This window comes from Indicator indicator, chromosome 1 (assembly GCF_027791375.1).
Source record: "Indicator indicator isolate 239-I01 chromosome 1, UM_Iind_1.1, whole genome shotgun sequence".
Taxonomy (NCBI): domain Eukaryota; kingdom Metazoa; phylum Chordata; class Aves; order Piciformes; family Indicatoridae; genus Indicator; species Indicator indicator.
In genome coordinates, this window is record NC_072010.1 from 12,985,356 (window position 1) to 13,007,213 (window position 21,858).

A 21,858-nucleotide genomic window follows, 5' to 3' on the forward strand; every position below is an offset into this window, starting at 1 on the left:
GACTGTATCCAGGAATGTGCAGTCTCCAAAATCCCACTATGCCTAAGAAACGCAGAGTTTCTTTCTTGTTGATGGGATTTGCCATGGTGGAGACTCTGTTTATCACATCCATTGGGATGTGACGGCGACCATCTTGCCACCGCACTCCCAGAAACTGGATTTCTCTGGCAGGTCCTTTCACCTTGTCTCGCTTGATAGCGAAACCAGCTTGCAAGAGAATGTCAATGATTTTGTTACCTTTCTCGAAGACTTCTTCAGCAGTCTCACCCCAGACGATGATGTCATCGATGAACTGAATGTGTTCTGGAGCTCCACCTTTCTCCAAAGCATCATGGATCACTGCATGGCAGATGGTTGAACTGTGAATCCACCCCTGGGGCAAACGATTGAATGTGTACTGAATGCCTCTCCAGGTGAAAGCAAACTGAGGCCTGCATTCCTCTGCTATGGGAATAGAGAAGAAAGCATTAGCAATGTCTATGGTAGCATACCATTTGGCCTGCTTGGATTCCAGCTCATATTGGAGTTCCATCATGTCTGGTACAGCTGCACTCATGGGTGGAGTTACTTCATTCAAGGCACGGAAATCAACTGTCAGACGCCACTCTCCATTCTGCTTTCTCACAGGCCAGATTGGACTGTTGAAAGGTGAATGAGTTTTGCTGATGACCTTCTGACTCTCCAACTGACGAATCAAGTTTTGAATGGGCACCAAAGAGTCACGGTTGGTTCTGTATTGTCTGTGATGCACAGTTTGAGAAGCAACCGGCAGCTTTACATCCTCTATCTCATGTTGTCCCACAACTGCAGATTCATCTGAAAGCTCAGGTCTGATAGACAACTTCAATTTTCCTCCATCAATTTCTACAGTTGCTATTCCAAAAGCCCATTTGTAACCCTTAGGGTCTTTAAAACGCCCTTCTCTCAGAAAGTCAATTCCCAAAATACAAGGTGCATTAGGACCTGTTACAATAGTATGTTTCTTCCACTGCTTCCCAGTTAAACTTATATCAACCTCTATCTTAAACAACTCTTGAGATCCACCAGTGACTCCCTGAATAGTTATAGATTCTCCCCCTTGATAATTTGATGGTATTATGGTGCACTGAGCTCCTGTGTCAACCAAGGCCCTGTACTTCTGAAATTTTGAAGTGCCAGGCCACTGGATGTACACATCCCAATAGATTCTGTTATCTCCATTATCCCTTACCTCCCCCTGGCGGAAGGCAGGGCACCCCTACTGGTGGGGATTACAACCACATGTACAGCTGGCACAACGTCCAGCACCAGAATTAGGATCACTGTTGGAGCTATCAGAGTTGTTCTGGGAAACTGAGGAAGTGACAGCTACCCTCCTGGTATTGCTACCTCGGGATCTGCCCCTCTGCAGCTCCCGTAACCTCTTGAAAAGATCAGAAGTTGGTTGACCATCCCATCTGTTCATGTTCTCACCAAACTGATCACGCAGAGTTATCCAGATACTGCCACGTGATTGCCTCTGCTGTCTGTTTTGGTTTGACCTATTCTGGAATGGCCTTCTTGGAGCACGTCTGTTTCTGACAGCTGAAACTTGTATCCATCTGGAGGAGGAGGAATTAGAATCATCCCCCTTCATCAAGTTGGATATGGAGGTTTTAAGTTCCTCCTTCAGCTCTTTCATGCAATTCTTCATTTCTCCAGACAAAGTTTCAATGGCTGAAACCAAAGAAGTATGTGCAAGACTATCCTCCAACTGCCTCATTTGGTCAGTGAAATGGCCAACAGTAGGAGGTGCTCCACCATAATTTCTTGCCACAATCCTGCTTGCCAGAATAGTGGCATAATTAGGAGGAGCAAGCTTAATGAGCTTTTTGGCAAGGCCTGTTCCAACAGGAATTTCATCAGGATTCAGAGTCTTATGATCTCCATACATTACTTCTCTCACAGCAAACTCTCTCAGACGCTTGATTCCCTCAGCTATTGTGGCCCAAGGCTTAGGGTTCCATGGTAAATCATCTCTGCTGGGGTACCTCAGCGAGACTGCCAGTAGGAGGCGTGCCCACAGAGAAACTTTACCAATGCACTTGCCTAGATGCCTGTCTATGCCTGTATCCTTTGAGAGCATCCCCAACTGAGAGGCCGACTTGTCACCTACCACCAATGCTGGGGCTCCCATATCAAAACACCTGGCAAGCCAAGACAGGACTGGCTCATTATCTCCTCTGATGTAATCCTTCCTCACATGTCTAATTTCCTGTCTGGGTGCATTAGCTGACTGTATGTCATCCTCATCATCATCATCATCATCATCATCCTGAGGTCGCTGTCCCCATAATCCTATTTTAATCCTCCCTTGAATTTCTTTGAGTTCAGAGGCACTACCAGCAGTTGCTAATCTACCAGGGTCTACATCCTGACCTACATCTCCATCATCCATGTGGGGTCTCAAGAGGTCTACCAGAGTTTTAAGGCTAACCCTCTCTTCCTCATCAGAAGGATCTTTCTTAACAGAGGGACCCTGAGTAGAAGGACCCTCATCTCCATCTGCACCATCTCCTGCAGCATCTGCATCTCCTTTACGCTTTCTGGTTACAGTTGCCACCAAATTTACTGGCTTGGTTTTCACATTCACAGCAGAGTTGGAAGAGCAAGTAGCCTTATGTCTTTCTTGACACAGTGCTATCAGTAGCCATATGATTATTCCAAGAAGCAACAAAATTAAGGCAAGCACAAGATATCTAGGGTACCACTGGTTCCAAAGACCCTCTGTAGTTGTAAGAGGAGTAACAAACTCATATGTGTCTGCTAGCAGATCCATAGTTGAGTTACCATAGCTTCTTAGCCCAATAAGACCACAACAGAATTCACCAACATTCAGTAACTTGTTCTTAACCCAAAGAAATGACTTATATGCCACATATCTCACAATCTTGTCTATCATGCAGGAAACAGCCCATCTGTAGACAATTGCACCGATAATAGATGAAATAAAATTACTCAAAATCCAAAACAGCTTCATTTTGCTTCCTAATCTGAGCAGAAATAAATCACAAGCAATCGAGCCCCACGTTGGGCGCCAAAAATAAAAAGTGTGTCGGTGTGAGCTGAAATTCCCCCCCCACCAACAATAACCAGGCTAGCTCAGTCTGGAAGCAAATGAAAAGCTGTATTTACAAGCAGAGTCTAAAATCTACAATGAAATGCAATGAATATGTACAAATATACAAAATTCACAACATTCACAAATATATACAATCAACAGAAAAAGCACAATCGATCTCCCTTTGCTTCCCCCCAAGGGGACCCTCCCAAAGGGGCCTCTCTCTCCCAGGAGCTTCCCCCCCAGACCCCCCTGGACAGAGAAGCAGAGTTAGTTAAGCAGAAAGTTGTTAACTTAGCTGCCAAGGTCAGTGTGTTATCTTCAGCCAGAAGAGAAGAAGAAACAGCAGCTAGACAGCCCAGCAACTGCCCCCACTGCCGAACGCAGAATGTGCCGAATGCCCACTTTGTTTTGGGTAATAGGTCTTAAACATTTCTATCTATCCAATGGAAGTGTTTAGAACAATCGTTATTTTGCTTTCTTACACCCAATAGTGACTTATTTACATTCTTTCACTTTCTCTGTTCTGAATTTTGCAAGGAAAAATTAAAAAGACAGTTTCAAACCATCACAACAATAAAGTAGAAAAATACTTTTTGATAGACGAATGTTGCTAAGAGAACAAGGGGAGGAGGAAAAGAGGGGAACTGTAGTGCGTTCAGTACTGAAATGATCTGAGGTTGAAAGGCTTTTAGTGAAAAATGAAAGAGCTTTGTGAAAACCAATTTAAGATGCTATTGTTTACAAAGGCCCCAAATTATTCTTAACTCCAAATTGCCCCCAAGTAGGTACATATTTCTTCCTCTCCTTTATGAGACTGCCAAAATTCAACATTCTAGCCTGCTTCTAACCTTCCCCATGAGACTCATTCCAATCCGTCTTGGAATTCATAAGAGTAGCCGGACTGCTGAAATGCTTGGCACTTTCATGAAGATGATTGAATAAGAAAACACTAAAATAAAAAAGGAAAAGGTAAGAGGAGCATAGATGTGAATTATTTTTCATTAATTTTTTCCAAAATTGTGGTGAGTTTGATGTATGATGTTCAAGCAGTGCTGGTTTATCGTTAAAGAACAGCTCTGTGCTATACAGAACAGCATGCTTCTGAAGATTCAGAGATTAAATGATGTGATCTGATCCTGGGCCAATTAACCAAAAACTCATTAAAAAAGGGATGAAGAGTACTGTTTTTGTAAAGAAAAATAGGAAAGAAAAGGAAATACATTTATTGCGAAGAATATATGAATGAGCTTGAGATGAATACTTTTTAAATTAAACCTCACTGTACAACTATATTCCCATGCAACAGCAAGTAGGTGGTTATGCAAGTTTAAGAATGATGTAAAATCAGCCCAACATAGGTAGAAGACTGACTTTCCATGGTCAGGTGTTTCACTCTTGTCACCTGAAAAATCAGGTGCAATGAGCTGCCTATGTCATTCACTAAAGGATATATTCTGGGGATTGAAGCCTGCCATTGCTCATAGTACCTCAGGACTGTGCTGAAAATCAAGACCAACAGCCAAGTTGTAAAGGGTGAGTATGGCTGTGCCTGAAGAGGCTAGAATTATTACCCTGGAAGTAGGATCCTTGGGTTTAAGGTTGTGATCCAAGGAATATTTGCTTATATATATATAAAATATAAAAGCATCAACAGAATAGTTAGTGATTCATTCTCTACCCTTTTGTCACTCTGCAGTTCTGATAGGACTTGTGAGCAAAAATAAATTTCTTCTTAGACAGACGAATGAGCTGACCCCAGAATAACAGCTGAAAATACTCAGAAAAGAAAACAAATAATCATATGAATAAATTTTCATGGCCAAATCCAAAATTTTTGATTGTAAATTCACCATAAAGATTCTGGTTGTCATGTTCCCTGAAAACAGTTAGAATTCTTATTCTCTTGAGATTATTCTGTGACATGACCTATCCACTCTGACTGAAGAAATTATTAAGGTAAGGTTTCTGCCCTGTGTCATAGTGGCTTAAGTCTGACACCAGTTTTCTAGGTTTTAAAAATACATGAACCTAGTGCACAAAACCTTCCCAATCAATACTAATTCATCCTGGAATAAACTCCTGCATCTCCTTCTATATTTCTGAGTTCAGGTCAAAATTGCCATCTTGTTTTAACAAACTGATCTAGGAGCAGTGGAATGAAGGCTACCCTTATGTCTCAAGGTTGCTGTCCCATAGGTAGTCTCTGATGTCTAAAAATGAACTTTTCTGCACTGTATGCCCTTTCTAGGAGTTGGTTGTGGGGTTTTTTGCAGTGTTGCTTTTTTGCTTGTTTGTTTGTTTGTTTAGGGTTTTTTTGGGGGGTTTTGTTGGTTGGATTGGGTTGGATTTTGATTTGTTTTCTCTCTTTCTCCCAGACACCTACTTCTATAAAGCTAAGAGCTTAACCTTTTTGATAGTTCAGCTCTATTGCTAAATCTCACTGCAATTTTTTCTGCAGCTACACAGGACAATGAAGTTAGAGAACACAGAGATGTGTGCACAGTGATAATGTGATTGCATAAATAGAATTTCATTAGAAAATCAGACTAGAAAGTCCCCTCTAGCCTTTTGCAGGCAAACTTTTGGCACCGCTCCATCTGCTCCAGATCAAAATTCCTCTCTTTGTCCCTCTAACTTTCATTCTGGTCTCCCCTCTCATACCGTGCAGGCAAAATCATTCTCCTGTGTAATATCTATTGGCAGGAGTAGTGGTCAAACCTCCTTCTGGGTCTCCTCAGTTATCTCTCACTTGATTTTAAGTCTCATGCTGAAAATTCTTGTGTTCACGCCTTTCTGACTACCCTTCCCAATCCCGTTTCCCACTTGAAAGGGTACTTTTTTGTCTTGTTAAATGTGTTGGGATGAATGGTTGACACACAGTAAGCATGTATTGTCTAGGCAATCTGCCTGAAGGGCATGAAGATGGTTGGTGTTAAGACAAATTCCACCATAATTTTTCTGAATATGGGGCTATGTTTTGATTTTGTGGTGAAAACATCACTGATAGCATAGAGATGTTATAGTTATTCCTGACCAGTGCTTACACAGCATCAAGGCCTTTTCTGCTCCTGACCTGACCCTACCAGCTTGTAGGCTGAAGGTGCACAAGAAGCTAAGGTGGGGACATAGCTGGGACAGGTGATCCTAACTGATCAAAGGGATATTCCATACCATATGACATCAGCCTCAGCAATAAAAGCTGGGGGAAGGAGAAGAAAGTGGGGGATGTTCAGATATGGTGTTTGTCTTCCCAAGTAATTGTTATGTGTGGTGGAGCCCAGTGCACCTGGAGGCAGAAAAATCATCTGCCTGATAATGGGAAGTGGTAAACAAATTCCTTGTTTTGCTTTGCTTGCATAAGAGGTTTTTACTTATTAAACTGCCTCTATCTCAACCCACAAGTTTTATCACTTTTACCCTTGTGATTCTCTTCCCCACCCCACTGGTGAAGGAATGAACTAGCAGTTTTGTGGGGCCTAACTGTCAGATGGGATTAAACCATGACACTTCAATCTTAGGAATTCCTGCAGTGCTCTTGAGAGTAGACAAAGCCTTTATGTCTCTCCATTAGCTCCCCACTTTCCAAAATAGTTTATAACCAATTCAATACTGCAATTCTTAGTCTGTTGTATTTAACTATGGAGAGTTAAGGAGATCAGTCCCTTGCTGATTATAATGACTTAAAGCAGATGATTCATTCATACAGCACATTTCTTCTAGGAATTTATATATGGGCATAGTATCAGCAAGCAAAGCCAAAAGAGTTACACCACCTTACAGCACCTGCAGATGTCAGTCCACCTGAAACTAGATCCCAATTCTCAAGTGTCTGATAACTGGCTCTGAAAAGAGCAGGTTAATTCTGGTGTAAGAAAGAGTAATTTATGGCAACTTTTCTAGGCTTGATGTTGTGTGACATGCACAAGTAATGCTATTCCATTACCTTCTAGAAGCTTTATTCTACTAATTTCTTTGTAAATTAACCCAGAATAATTTAAAATGAAAGTTTTTCTACCTTCAAGCTGTTAAAAAGTGATATGGGAATACAACAATGTAGAGAATTTTCACACTGCTATGGACGCTTTGAGTTTTCATTAAAAAGTTGATGTTCTCAGTGCCTGCAGCCAAAATTCTAAACAACATTAAAGCAGCACTATTCATGCTGCTATAGGAAAGGCTGCTTCTGTATTTTCTTTTGCTACCCCTTTCTAGGAGTTTGTTCAGTTGCTGTAAATACTCATTTTGAGTTGAAACTTATTATATATCATGCATCATGTTGCCCTTAGCATGATGTTTTTTTGCATTACTTTAACAGGGATTTTTAACAAGCAAATACTATTCCGATATGGGACAGCAGTTGTAAAAGCCTTGCCTACTTCTGCACCCATTGTTCCTCCAAACTATAGCATGCACAAGATTGTGTGAACACTGCTTTACTCTCCAAAAATAGAGGGAAATTGTCTTTATTGCAGAGACTTAGTTGGAGGTGAATTCTTTCCATATAACCTCAACTGTGTAGAAATTAATTACATAGCTCTATTTTTATGACTAGGCTCCCTGTGGAGTCAATGTCATGCTCTCAAGATATGTAGTCATTTAGCAGCTTTGTCTTCTTTCTGGTTTGTTTCTCTCACCCTCCAAATCCCCTTACTTTCATTCCAGGACTGGCCATTAATTTGCTAGCAAGCGGTAACATTGTCTGCTCCAGAGCTTGTCTCTTTTCTGTCAGTCATTCAACCACAAATTTGGTTCAAGGTGGAATTTTTACACACATTCTCTCACACAGAGCATCTTGCAAGTCACAAGAATAACTTGGTGTACTTGGCACCAGCTAGCAAACAGAAGTATGCATCTATCCACTTAGCCTATGTCCAAAGAATCCAAGCTAAAACGACCCTTTGTATATGAGTTACTAGTTACAATTTTCCTGATGTGTAATGATTATCCAATTTTTAGTTATTTACATTCCAGGCTTCAGTGGACAGCAGCATACTGCATTTTTTTTTGATAGTTCTTAGCTTGCACATTTTACAGTATTACCTTTGTAGACTTTTGTCAGTTACTTGATGGACTACAGGTTGTTTGTTTTACAATTTCAAGATCAGTCACACAGAGAGATCAGTCACACTTTCAAGCTTCTTCTCTCTGTTTCACTTGCTTAGTGATACATGATAAGTAAATGGCTTTTGTTTTGTTTTGTTGTTGTTGTTTGGTTTTATTTTTTCCAGGCCTGTAAAACACTGATTTAGCCTCATACCATGGACTATAGATGCGATGTAGAAAATTCAGTTTTCAGATTTCTACAATTATGTGAGTTTAATTCCAATCTTTTCTTTGTGTTGCTCACCTTACCACTGAGGAAAGCAGGTCTATCCCACAATAAGATGAAGAGTGTTACTTGGTTTGTCTTTCGTGTTCACATGACTTGGGGAATGGCTGGGTGGAAGGCTGGCCTGGAGCTTAAGCCTTGCTGGAAAGTGGTGCATGGTTACATCATTTTCTCAGGTAAACTAAGGATAAACTCCTATTCTACACCCTCTCCCCTCAGTATGCATGTGCAGTGTCTTGCAGAGAGATCTTGAGCATTTTATGAAATATCTGAAAATAAAATCTTTCCTTTTCCTTAAAATGCAATATAGCTAACAGTTACTGCTAGTAAATATTTGCAGAAAAATATTAATTTATTAATTTATTTGTTTTTAGTGAGTATGTGTTTCATCATAAAAACTAATGGTGTAACCTTGATAAGTTCCATCACAAAAGGCTTTCATTATAAAGAAGATATTGTGTATAAGAAGATATTGGTTAAAGAAATGAGAGCTCTTGATTCCAAATTGCCCTATGACCTGAAGACATCATATTAAAGTAAAGGCAAAATCCCTCCTGCAACTTCCTTTTATTGTTTTCCTCATAACTTGGAGCACATTAATAGTGAGACTTGTTTAGTGGTAGGTTTCTTTTAATCTCATTTTCTTGTTTAAAATTTAAACACCTAGTCTAACCTGTTCACCTGTGCTGCCTCATTCATTAATGGAGACAGACTAGTTCTGCAAATCATCATTTGGCCCATCCTAAAGCATGTAAGTAAAACTCATGCTGAATCATAACTCTTCGTCCTATGTGTAGAATGTGGTTGCATTGAATTCTTCATTCACAATCTTATTTCTTTAACCTGTTATCACTCTTCTGGGTATTTACAATCCTATTATCTAAATATAAAATAAATACAGCAAAGCCGTGTCTTGGCTCTGGATGCCCTACAAATGTGGTGGGAAGGACAAACCTTGCTTGAAACAGACTGTTTTGAGAAATTATTGTTTGTGGGTCATTATGGGATTCTTCAGGGTTAGATTTCACTACCAGGTGCTGCCATGGTATTTCTAGTGTTCATCAAGACCTTTCTCCAACTTCTCAGGCTATCGGTCCAGTTAGGGGAGATAACACAAACTTGATAGCTTTAGCTGGGTCATTGATAGTAGTAATTGAAAATTATCCCACCTGGGCCTATATGAAAGACAATGAAATTTAAAATGGCTGACTGCTGAAGAATGTTGGTAATGTTAAAAAGAGACCTGTCCATAAAAACCTCTGCAAAGCAATATAGTTATATATACTCCTTTTTTAATACTCTGTACAAAGTTAGCAAGTTGTCCTTTCTACTGACTTGTTACATATAAACATATATGTTATATATGATTACTGCTCTGACTTCCTCAATTCACCTAGGACAGGTCACACAGGAACTTGTTCAAACATATCTTGAAAATTTCTAGAGAAGGAAACTCCAAAACCTCTGTGGGGACCCTGTTCCAGTGTTCCATCAGCCTCACAGTATTTCCTCACGTTGAGGAGGAACTTCCTGTGTTCCAGACACAAGTCCCTTGCACCTCTTCCTATCGCAGTTCACTAGTGGTGAGACACTAGCCTCTTCTTTTTGACACCCACCCTTTAGATATTATATGAAGGACATGACAGTCATTAAGAGCAGTCAGCATGGTTTTCACAGAATCACAGAATATTATGGGCTGGAAGGAACCTCAAGAGATCATCTAGTCCAACCCTCCTTCCAGAGCAGGATCACCTATACCAGATCACACAATAATGCATCCAGGCATGTCTTGAGTAACTCCAGAGAGGGAGACTCCACAAGCCAAGAGTTGTGGAGTCTTTCTCACCAGAGATATTCAAAACCCAGCTGGATGCATTATTGTGTGATCTGGCATAGGTGATCCTGCTCTGGCAGGGGGGGTTGGACTAGACGATCTTTTGAGATCCCTTCCAGCCCATAACATTCTGTGATTCTGTGATTTGTAACATAATATGATGTGCTCTGAGTCTTCTCTTCTCCAGACTAAACAGCCCCAGGTCTCTAGGCCTTTACTCATAAGACAGATATTTCAGATTCTTAATCCTTGTAGCCCTCCATTGAACTCTCTCTGGTATATCCCTGTCCCTCTTGGAGTGGAGAGCCCAGAACTGGACACAATACACCATGTGGTCTCATAATGGCAGAGTAGAGGGGTAGGAGAACTTCCCTTCACCTGCTGGACACACTCGAGCTACATCTCTTCATACCACTTTATAATCCCAGAAGCAGTCCAAGACATGCTTTCTTGCTCAAGGGACTATTCTCTGACTTAAACAGCAAAATTTTTGATTTATGTAAGCAACAATAACATCGGATTTTAGCTGTGTCAATTCAACTTCACAACCCCATCTAAAGCTGTTACAGAACAGTTAAAGGGAGAGTGTCTTCTGGTAGCAAGAAGACAAGAGAGAGGCAATAAAACTGGCAAGGTGTTATTGCCACCCTTTTGTAGTGGTGAAGCTTCAGTTTAGAGGCTTAGCTTTTTGAGAGCTCTTAGGATACTCAAGCCCACTTCCCTTAGCTGCTTAGCATTGCATTTCCTCTTAGTGTTGCATGTTTTCTAGCTGATCTTTAAAGTTACATCTGTAACAGTCTTTTGTGTTGTGGTGGGTTTGGGTTTTTTTAGCAATTTGTGTTTGTTTTTAAGCTGTGTGCTCAGAAAAGCCCAGGTTTTTAAGCAGTAAATGTCATTTTGATGGAAATGCATGCATTTACCATCCATTACGAGGTGGTGCCTACTGTGACCATAAAGCTAAACTTCATTGCCTTGATAAATAGTTCATCTCTTGGCTGCTCAGCAGAATGATATTCTAGAGCCCTTAACTAATAAGCTGTGGGCTAAATTTCTTTGCAGATTGTCTTTTGTCTTTTGATTCTAATTTTCATATGAAATTATCTATCACTTTTTCAAGTAAAAATAAGCATCAGAATGTCTGTCTAGCTAATCATACTTTCCCTCTGGGCCAACAATGAAACAGTTTTGTAGTCCCATGGTAATGATTGATTTGAGATGTGTAACTATTATTCTGATGTACTTTATAGCATCAGCTTGTGTAATCCAGGAAAAAAATGTCATCATAGAGCACACACTCTGCCAGAACAATATAGATGAGTAGACTACATTTCCTTTTAATGGATTTTCCATAATTTTTAATGAAGTCTTTTTATATCCAGATGCATAGAACAGTATTTGAATTAATAATACTGTGCTGCTTCTGCCTCTGATTTAACAGAAAGACTTGTTGATGAATGCAGTACAGCTTTTCTCCTTCAAATGTACATTGTGTCAGGCTATAACATATAAGCAAGAAGTAGGTAAAGATATATATCATGTACCTGTTAAGCACTTTATAGCCTGGAGGGCAAATTCTTGGCTGGAGCAAGCTGAAGTAGCTCTTAGAAGTAAATACACTTACACAGTGTACACTGACAGCCACGCTCTGGGGCAAACAGGCAAACACAACCCACCATGGTAAGACGATTTTGTGCCAAGCAGCTTTTTTATTTCACTTCCTCATAGAGCCTTCCTCCACTTCTGCAGGTTGTAAATAACCTTTTTTGTTTCTTTTCCAAGGCTACCTAGAAATGCAACCTAAATCCTAGACAAAAAAAAAAAAACAAACCCAACATATTTTAGCGAATCTTTTAAACAAGGCAGGGGACGTGCATAACAAATATGAATGCAATGGTTGTCAGCAAGTGCAGCAATGGAAATATATGGGGTAAAGAAAACTTGCTGGAGAGTTTCTTTCTATCCATTGTACTGTCTGCTTTTAGTAAGCAGACATAAATTAGAGTAAGCTTATGGTGTGTCCAATGCTGAACAAAGGTTTTTCATTCTCTGAGGTGCCTGTGTCCGTCACTGAATGCCAGCAGCCAAGGGTTTTACTGAATGCCAATGTCACTATCAGGTGAAATGCTCCCAAGCAAAGTCTGTTTTATTATTCCATTGACCATACAAGGAGCTCAGAATGACTATTTGGGCATGTAAAAGGGACAGGGGAAAGTTGTGTCCCTGGTCTCTGGTTTGTTAGAATGTTTACAATGAGCTACGCAATGTACCTATGAACATCTTCACAGGACATTGCTCGTGAGATATACGCATTAGAGACATCTCTGCACCCCTATCTTTATTTTGTTCTACATGCAGTAAATTGTTGAAAAAATACCTCAAGCTCCAAAGATCTACTGGGAACACAAAGTTTCTGCCTCTGACTGCCTTATTTCCTCCCAGCCACTTTCTTGATGGCAAAATCTCCTTGGTTTTTGAGCTATCTATTCATAAGTAAATGCAAACCGAGAATCCCATGTGTGGTATGATCAGGACCTGTGGGTAGTCAAGAGTTCAGCTGCTGCTAAGTCCTCTGTGACAGTCCTTTTCCCCCTCTGTGACATCATGCATGCAGTGCATGCAGGGTCAGTACCCAGACATCAATCTTGGGGTGGTGGCACACAGCAGCAGAAGACACCTGACTCAGCAGGTTGATTCACTGTGCTTTTTAGGTCCTGAGTTCCCTCACAGGAATGGGGAGAAACCAGGTGCTTTTAAGAGCATGCCAGACTGTCTCTGGCAGCTACGTCCTTCCACCATATTGAGAGAAGTTAAGCTGTACACCATCATACTTGGTGACTTAAAAAATATTAGATTCAACTCTGAGTTTCAATGGGTGCACAGTGGATTTTTCTAATTTCTTAAGCTCCTGTCAAAATATACCTGTCAAAACTTTTTTAACCTTTTATCAGCAAATTATAATGTGACAGGCCTCATTACTCTTGAATATATGAAACTTCTTTTAGTGGCATGTGACGGACTGAAGATCTGCCATGCAAATGTAAGCATTCTTTGGAATGAGAAAGAAATAATTTGGGGAGAAGGGAGAAGAGCAAAGACTACAATTTTTTTTATCTCGTGATAATGGTTGTTGTCAGGGAAAGCAGCATTGGGTTGTTACTGTCAGAGAAAGCAGCATTGAAAGGAGTGCTTAAAATGTGATCAGAACTGTCTTGCAATCTGCTGTTGCACGCCTTGCTAATTTTAATGTATTAAATATAATGATATGCCACATCTAATCCAAAATAATAAAAAGAGGCATCTATGTTGTGTCTGTCTATAATAGGTGGGCTTGCCTCTCACAAGAAATTGGCTAGCCTCTGTGATCCAGAATTTGTAGTGATCAAAGCACATTTTGGAAAGAATACAGAGGATGATTTAGCTTAAAAATCAGCTGCTGAAGCAAATACCTAAGCATTCATTTGTTTCTCGTATTGCAGCATTAAAATAATTGGCAACACTGCACCAAGATGAACAGTAAAATGTATTTGTGCTTTATGCCACAACAGAATGATTTTAGTAGGGGTGAGCACAACTTGAATGCCAATAAGGTAATAAGAGCTGTGAAACATAACCACCACCCCATATCTGAGGTTTAGGATTTACTCAACTTACTACAAAATCAATAATGGGATCGTTTGTAACAAAATCTATTTGCTGAGAAGGAATGTCAGTGCAAGTATTCATCACAGGAACGGGATGCAGGCAGTACAGTGTCAAAGCCAAGGATACAAATGAAGGTCTTTTACAGTACATTGGTTAATAGCTGACAGTTTCAGAATTCTTGGAGACTAGAAGGATCTTAATGGGATCGAGTGGATGGGAAGAACATTATGGAGTGTAAACATCCACAGAGCTGTTGAATTATTTTTGAACTCATGTTTCACAAGACTAGTTGGAATCACCATCCCCTGTCATATCAATGTTTCTTGGTATCTCTAATGAATACGGTTTTCTCTCTAAGCAAAGCCGCAGAGAGTAAAAGCCCTTGGTTATCCTCTGAAATCTGTTCTGGCTCATGGCAGAAATGGAGTTTTGCATCCTTTTTATAGGTAATTAAATTTTTTATTTGCGTTTTCCCTTTTCTGCCTTAATTGTGCCTCGGTTCATAGTCTCTCCAAATTAGAATGTAAACTCGAAGTATCAGTATTCAAAACACAACTGTGGTTTTCAGGGGGAGGGTGATACAGTTATGTCACCTAAAGCACTGTTATTACAAGGACTAGATGTTCTACCTTTTCAAACTGGATATTGCAAAATGGAAGTGCTTCAGTTTGGCAGATCTTGGTCTTCAATCACCTTCTATAGTTGATAAAACTTGTTTGAAGCATATAGGTCCTTACCTTGTAGTAAGACTTATTAAAATGACTTTCTTTTTTTTTTGTGTGTGTGTGGGGGTTGTTTGTTTGATTTTATTGTTGGTGGTTTTGTTGTTGTTGTTGTTGTAATTATTTTTATTCTTCTTTTGAATGCCAGTTTCTAGGCATATTCAGTGAAAGTGTATGTCCAGAATTGTCTAGCCAGAACAGCTTCACCCTATCTGAAAGAATCATTCATTCTTGTAGGAAAGACTCTCTTCTGACTCTTCTATTTTTGTATGCACAAGCAATTCTAACAATACACATTAAACAATGTTAGGCATTGTTTCAAAGAAATGACTGGGTTGCTTTCCTCTGACATTAGCTTGTGTCTCTGCACATGTGAATCAAGGAAGAAGACTTCCCCTTTGCTATAACTTACTGTTCAAGTGTATATTGTATTGGTAGAGGATCTATCATCTCCACCAGAACAAATGGCACTGTTTTCCATGCTCTGAACTCCTTTGTATCTAGCTTTGGACTAGATGTCTCCTAGTCTATATGTATGAGAGCTTCAAGTAATTCAAACCATCTTCTGTTCATCTTCTACACTGGTGTTGCTTGGCTGTGTGGCAGTCAGTGAGCACAGACCAGCTCATAAAAGGAGATTTAAAAATGGCATCTAATTTTGACTGTTTTGTTTCTGTGTGGAGCCAAAGTTGGGCAGTTCTGAAGAGCAGAGATCCAACTACACACAACAAAGTTGATGTTTAGAAGTTATTTTAGGTGGTCTGAATATAACGCCAAGATGATATAAACTCCCACTAGAATCTAGGAAAAAAAAAAAAGACAGAGGATGAAGTTCAACATAGGTGAAAAGCCCAATGCCTTTTAAAAATCTCAAACTGTTTGTGTTGGCTCAGGATCAATGTTAACTTTCAAGACTTAACAGTATAATGTTAGAATTATACAGTAGAAAATTATTTAGCGTGTTTAGGATTAACAAAAGGTGCTACAGATTCAGAATCTACTGGAAACCCAGCAATAAGGGAAGTGTTAAGTTGCTCTATTTTCTTAGGGAAAATTGAACTGTTTGATATGATTTCTGTGACTGACAAAGCTATTTTGGAGGATGCTGCTGGAGGGACAATAGCAGAACAGTAAAAGAGTAGGATGCCAGTGGATTAAGTACCTCATTAAACTCAATCAAATATCTTGAAACAGCTACAACTGCAGCACATGATATCTGCTGTTATTATTGCAAGTTAGTTGGCACAAAAGCACAAAAGTTTTTACAATGAATGCCTACTAATATGAATCATAGTGCTATCAAAGTGTTCTTCAGCAATGAAAATCAACAGTTTATTCACATCACAAATAAGGATGAAGTCTCTAATATCTCTCTGATATAGCACAGCTCATCTGTCTGACAACAGTGACTCAAACTTACAAAATTAAAATAGCCAATAAGTAGTTCTTAAACATACAAAATGTAAGTAGAAACAGTGAATTCAAAATATAAAAATGGGTGAAATATAATTCTCAGTGAGTGTCTGAATAATGTGAGTTCTTTCAGGACAAATGAAAGCAGGAATTCAAACCTGTCAGTTATGAGAAAGGATTAGAATTTTTTTTTCTGTTTCTTTGCAGCATCTAATACTAAATAAAAGAATCTCCGTGTGATGAGCCAAATCTGCCACAGATTTCAGTGAGTGACTGTAATATGGTGGCAGATGGTGCAAATCAGTGCAAAATTTGGCAGTAGGTGTTAACTGGAATTTGTGACATTTTCAGGGACTTGTATGCATGCAAACCATGGGCTCCATCTGAACACAGCTTTTTCCTTGTGCTTGGGTGAGCCTCTTAGACTATTCCTTGTGTTTAAATTGTCATGAATCTTCATTCTGACTTAGAAGAAAGGATACACTAAGAAGTCATTTAAAGACAGAAACTAGTGACATCCAGCCATTAAAACAGATGTTTGGCAGTTTAGAGAAAAATTTCCTTGGACAAAATGCTGACTGCTGCTGCATAAGGCAGTTAGTTTCTCTAGATCTCCACCTTTGGGATAACTTGAGAGGAGGGTGTGACAAAAGGGACCCAGTGAACTTGTTGAAGCTCTCTGACTTTTTGGCACATGTTGGAGGAACGAAGTCCAGGAGACAGGACTTTGACTAAGCACAGCTAAATGTTGCTCAGCAGTGCACAGAGAAAGGTCAAGGACAACATATGATACTTACAGGGGTTTTTGGTTTGGTTGTTTTGTTGTTTTTTTTTTTTTTTTTATCCTGTTGATCCGTCTTTACAAACAATTTAACACTCCTGAAAATCATGGTGTAATTTCATATACTGCTTTTATGTACTGATTACGACTTACCAAGGAAATATATTCTATATTTATTGCACTCCTCTATTCCCTTGTTCCTTCAGCTTAATATAATGTTGAAATTTAGTATGATCGGGGACAGTGCAGAATTGTATATTCCCAGAAGAGCTCAAGTACCTCACAGGTTTGCTTAGGCACTTTCTTTCTCAAGTGCAATATGATCCTTCCTCTTTCCTGGAATGGGTTGTAACAATTATCCTGTGTCTTCTGCATTTGTGGTGTTTTGTCTGGGGCATATTGTAGCTAGCAGACACCAATATAATTCCCATGTTTCAAGTGCAGAATCTGAAATTCATTTGGTTCATGAGAGAATGTGGACAAGTACTGAAATATTTCTCCTTTTAGCTGTTCTTTAATATACTGCCAAGGAACTATATATAAACAACTAAAATGAAACACTGGTTTACTAAGCTGAGGACCTTCTGGTTTATAAAATTATTAGAAGAACAGTGACTGAGCACATGAGAAGAGTTACTGACAGAGAGTGAATATACAGTGATCTCTTTGCACCTAGTGTGGAAATTTGCGTTATTGAGAGCGCAAGTCAACATTTGATGAGATTGATAAGAGGGGCACCAGGACAATTAAAAAGGAATTCAAGGCCCTCAGACAATTGATTGAAGGGGCAGGAGCTCAAGTGGTGTTCTCGGTTCCCTCAGTGACAGGGGTGTACACTGAGAGGAACAGGAGGACCCACACCATCAATAATCGGCTCAAGGGATGGTGCCAGCAACAGAATTTTGGGTTCTTTGGTCAAGGGGCAACTTTTACTGCACCCGACCTGCTGGACCTTGATGGGGTGAATTTATCTAGAAAGGGCAAGAGGGTCTAGCATTGGAGTTGGCAGGGCTCATTGGGAGGGCTTTAAACTAGGTCTGAAGAAAACCAGTCCTCTGGAGAGGAGAGAGTGGGACATAAATTAGGGTTAACTGAGAAATCATCAGCCCAGCTGAAGTGCATGTACACCAATGCACGCAGTATGGGTAACAAACAAGAGGAACTGGAACTCTTGTTCACCAGGAAGACTATGATATAATGCCATTACAGAAACATGGTGGGACGATTCACATAATTGGAGTACTGCACTGGGGAGTTACAAGCTCTTTAGGAGAGACAGGCGAGGGAGAAGAGGAGGAGAGGTGGCCCTGTACGTTAGGGAATCTCTTGAACTTGAAGTTGAGGATGAAAGGATTGAGTGCCTGTGGCTTAAAATCAGAGGGAGGCCTAACAAAACTGACATCCTGGTTGGAGTCTGTTATAGACCACCCAACCGGGATGAGGAGGCAGATGAAATATTCTATAAGCAACTGGAAGCTGTCTCAAGATCATCAGACCTTTTCCTTGTGGGTGACTTTAACCTGTCAGACATCTTCTGGGAACTTAATTGAGCAGAGAGGATGCAGTCCAGAAGGTTCCTAGAGTGTATGGAGGACAGCTTCCTGATGCAGCTGTTAAGTGAGCCTACCAGGGGTCAGGCTCTGCTTGATCTGCTGTTCTCAAATAGAGAAGGGCTGGTGGAAGACGTGATGCTAGGATGCTGTCTAGGGTTCAGTGATCATGAGATGGTGGAGTTTTCAATATGCAGGGAAATAGGGAGGAGCAGTAACAGAACCCTCACCTTGGCCAGCCTCATCTAGTGTGGGGTGTCCCTGCCCATGGCAGAGGGGTTGGAACTAGATGATCCTTGTGGTCCCTTCCAACCCTGACTGATTCTATGATTCTATGACTTCCAGAGGGCAAACTTCAGCTTGTTTAAGCAGCTTATTAGGAAAGTACCCTGGCTAGCACCCCTTAAGAAAAAAGGGGTCCAGGAGGGTTAGACCTACTTCAAACAGGAGCTCTTGAAGGCACAGGAACTGACAGTTCCCATGTGCCGAAAGATGAGCCGGTGGGGAAAGCGACTGGCCTGGATGAGCAAACAGCTCTTGAAGGAATTAAGGGAAAAAAAGAGGGTGTATCACCTTTGGAAAGGGGGGAAGGAAACTCAAGATACGTTTAAGGATGTTGTTAGATCATGTCAGAGAAGAATTAGAGAGGCAAAAGCCGAGTTAGAACTGGTCACTTCTGTGAAAGATAATAAAAAGCATTTTTATAAATATATTAATGCTAAAAAGAGGGGCAAGAAGGACCTCCACTCTTTATTGGACGTGGAGGGAAACATTGTAGCTAAAGATGAGGAAAAGGCTGAGGTTCTAAATACCTTCTTTGCCTCAATTTTCAACAGTAAGGCAAGAGGACTTCAGGATAACTGGCCTCCTGAACTGGTTGATGGGGTCAGGGAGCAGTGCAGTACCCCTGAATTCCATGAGGAATCAGTTCGGGACTTGCTGAGCCATTTGGATCCTCACAAGTCCATGGGACTGGATGGGATCTATCCTAAGGCACTGAGAGAGCTGGCAGATGAGCTGCCTAAGCCTCTCTCCATCATTTTCTGCCAGTCCTGGCTCACTGGAGAGGTCCCAGACGACTGGAAACTGGCCAATGTGATGCCCATCCACAAAAAGGGCTGGATGGAGGAACCTGGAAACTACAGGTCGGTCAGCCTGACCTCTGTGCCAGGGAAAATTATGGAGCAGATTGTCTTGGGGGCAATCACTGCGCACCTGCAGGATGGACAAGGGATCAGGCCCAGCCAACATGGATTTAGGAAGGGCAGGTCCTGCCTCACCAACCTGATCTCCTTCTGTGATTAGGTGACCAGCCTGGTGGATGTGGGAAAGGCTGTGGATGAAGTCTACCTGGACTTCAGCAAGGCCTTTGACACTGTCCCCCACAGCAAACTCCTGGCCAAGCTGTCAGCCTGTGGCTTGGGCAGCAGCACTCTGCGCTGGGTTAGGAACTGGCTGGAGGGCAGAGCCCAGAGAGTGGTGGTGAATGGTGCCAAATCCAGCTGGAGGCCAGTCACTAGTGGTGTCCCCCAGGGATCAATTCTGGGCCCCATCCTGTTCAATATCTTTATTGATGATCTGGATGAGGGGATTGAGTCCATCATCAGTAAATTTGCAGATGACACCAAGTTGGGAGCAGGTGTTGATTGGTTAGAGGGTAGAAGGGCTCTGCAGAGGGACCTTGACAGGCTGGACAGATGGGCAGAGTCCAACAGGATGGCATTCAACAAGTCCAAGTGTCAGGTGCTGCACTTTGGCCACAGCAACCCCATGCAGTACTACAGGCTGGGGTCAGAGTGGCTGGAGAGCATCCAGGCAGAAAGGGACTTGGGGGTACTAATTGACAGCAGCTGAACATGAGCCAGAAGTGTGCCCAGGTGGCCAAGAAGGCCAATGACATCCTGGCCTGTATCAGGAATAGTGTGGCCAGCAGGAACACGGAAGTCATTCTGCCCCTGGACTCAGCACTGGTTAGGCCACACCTTGAGTACTGTGTCCAGTTCTGGGCTCCTCAATTTAAGAAGGACATTGAGATACTTGAATGTGTCCAGAGAAGGGCAACAAGGCTGGTGAGAGGCCTTGAACACAAACCCTACAAGGAGAGGCTGAGGGAGCTGGGATTGTTTGGCCTGGAGAAGAGGAGGCTCAGGGGTGACCTCATTGTTGTCTACAACTACCTGAAGGGAGGTTGTAGCCAGATGGGAGTTGGTCTCTTCTCCCAGGCAGGCAGCACCAGAACAGGAGGACACAGTCTCAAGCTGCACCAGGGGAAGTTTAGGCTTGAGGTGAGGAGAAAGTTCTTCACAGAGAGAGCTGTTAGACGTTGGAATGGGCTGCCCAGGGAGGTGGTGGAGTCACCATCCCTGGAGGTGTTCAAGAGGGGACTGGAAGTGGCACTTGGTGCCATGGTTTAGCAGTCATGAGGTCTTGGGTGACAGGTTGGACTGATGATCCTTGAGGTCTTTTCCAACCTTATTGATTCTGTGATTTTCACATTACTTATGTAGGGCCATGAAGATGATCAGAGGGCAGGAACACCTCTGCTGTGAAGACATATTAAGAGAGCTGGTGTTGTTCAGCCTGTTGAAGAAAATGCTCAAGGGATACCTCAGACCGACCTACCAGAAAGCTGGAGAGGGACTACTTACAAAGACATGTAGTGATAAGACAAAGGACTAATGGTTTTAAACTTTAAAAGGATAGATTTAGATTAGAAGTAAGGAAGAAGCTCTTCCGTGTGAGTATGGTGAGACTGAAACTGGTTGCCCAGAGAAGTTGTGGATACCCCATCTCTCGAAGTCTTCCAAGCCAGGCTGGATGGAGCTTTGAGTATCATAGTCTCTACCCATGGCAGGGGTACCAGGTACATCACATGATAGTTTCTCTGTATTGCTGTAGTGGTCACAGGTAGACCTTGATGTGTCTTGATTACATATAGTCCTGACTTTATAACTCGGTATTCCTTAAACAGAGAGCTGAAGATTTCCCTTCTGCCTTGAAGTCAAAGGTCAGCAAGAAGCTAAGGTGACTGACTGCCCTCAATCCCTCCTAGATGCCTAAGGGAAGGAGATGTGCTGGAAGCACACAAGGGACAAAAGCATTTTGGGATGTCAGGGGTCCTGCTGATGCAGCTATAGTCATAGCTATACATTAGATATTCAAAAGTTTCAGGAGCTCCTCTAAATTGTGCTGAGAGTTGAACCATTCCTAACTGTAAGGACTGGAAGGAGGGAATAGTTCCTCAAGGTGATTTTACAGTCTTTGTTACTCTCATACTACACTACTGCTTTCAGAAAGGATTGGTTGTCTTTGCTGGTCTAATTTTTGAAGGTCTTTTCAAGTTGGTGTATCTTGTAACCTGGTTTATAGAAGGGAGTGGGAAACAGGGGGGAAAAATTGATTACTTTAGGTTTTCTAGTGTTTTTTATACCAATTAGGAATCAGTAAAAAAGACTGAGGCTTCAGCATCACCACCACATTGAGTAGAATGTTTTCCACTTCCATC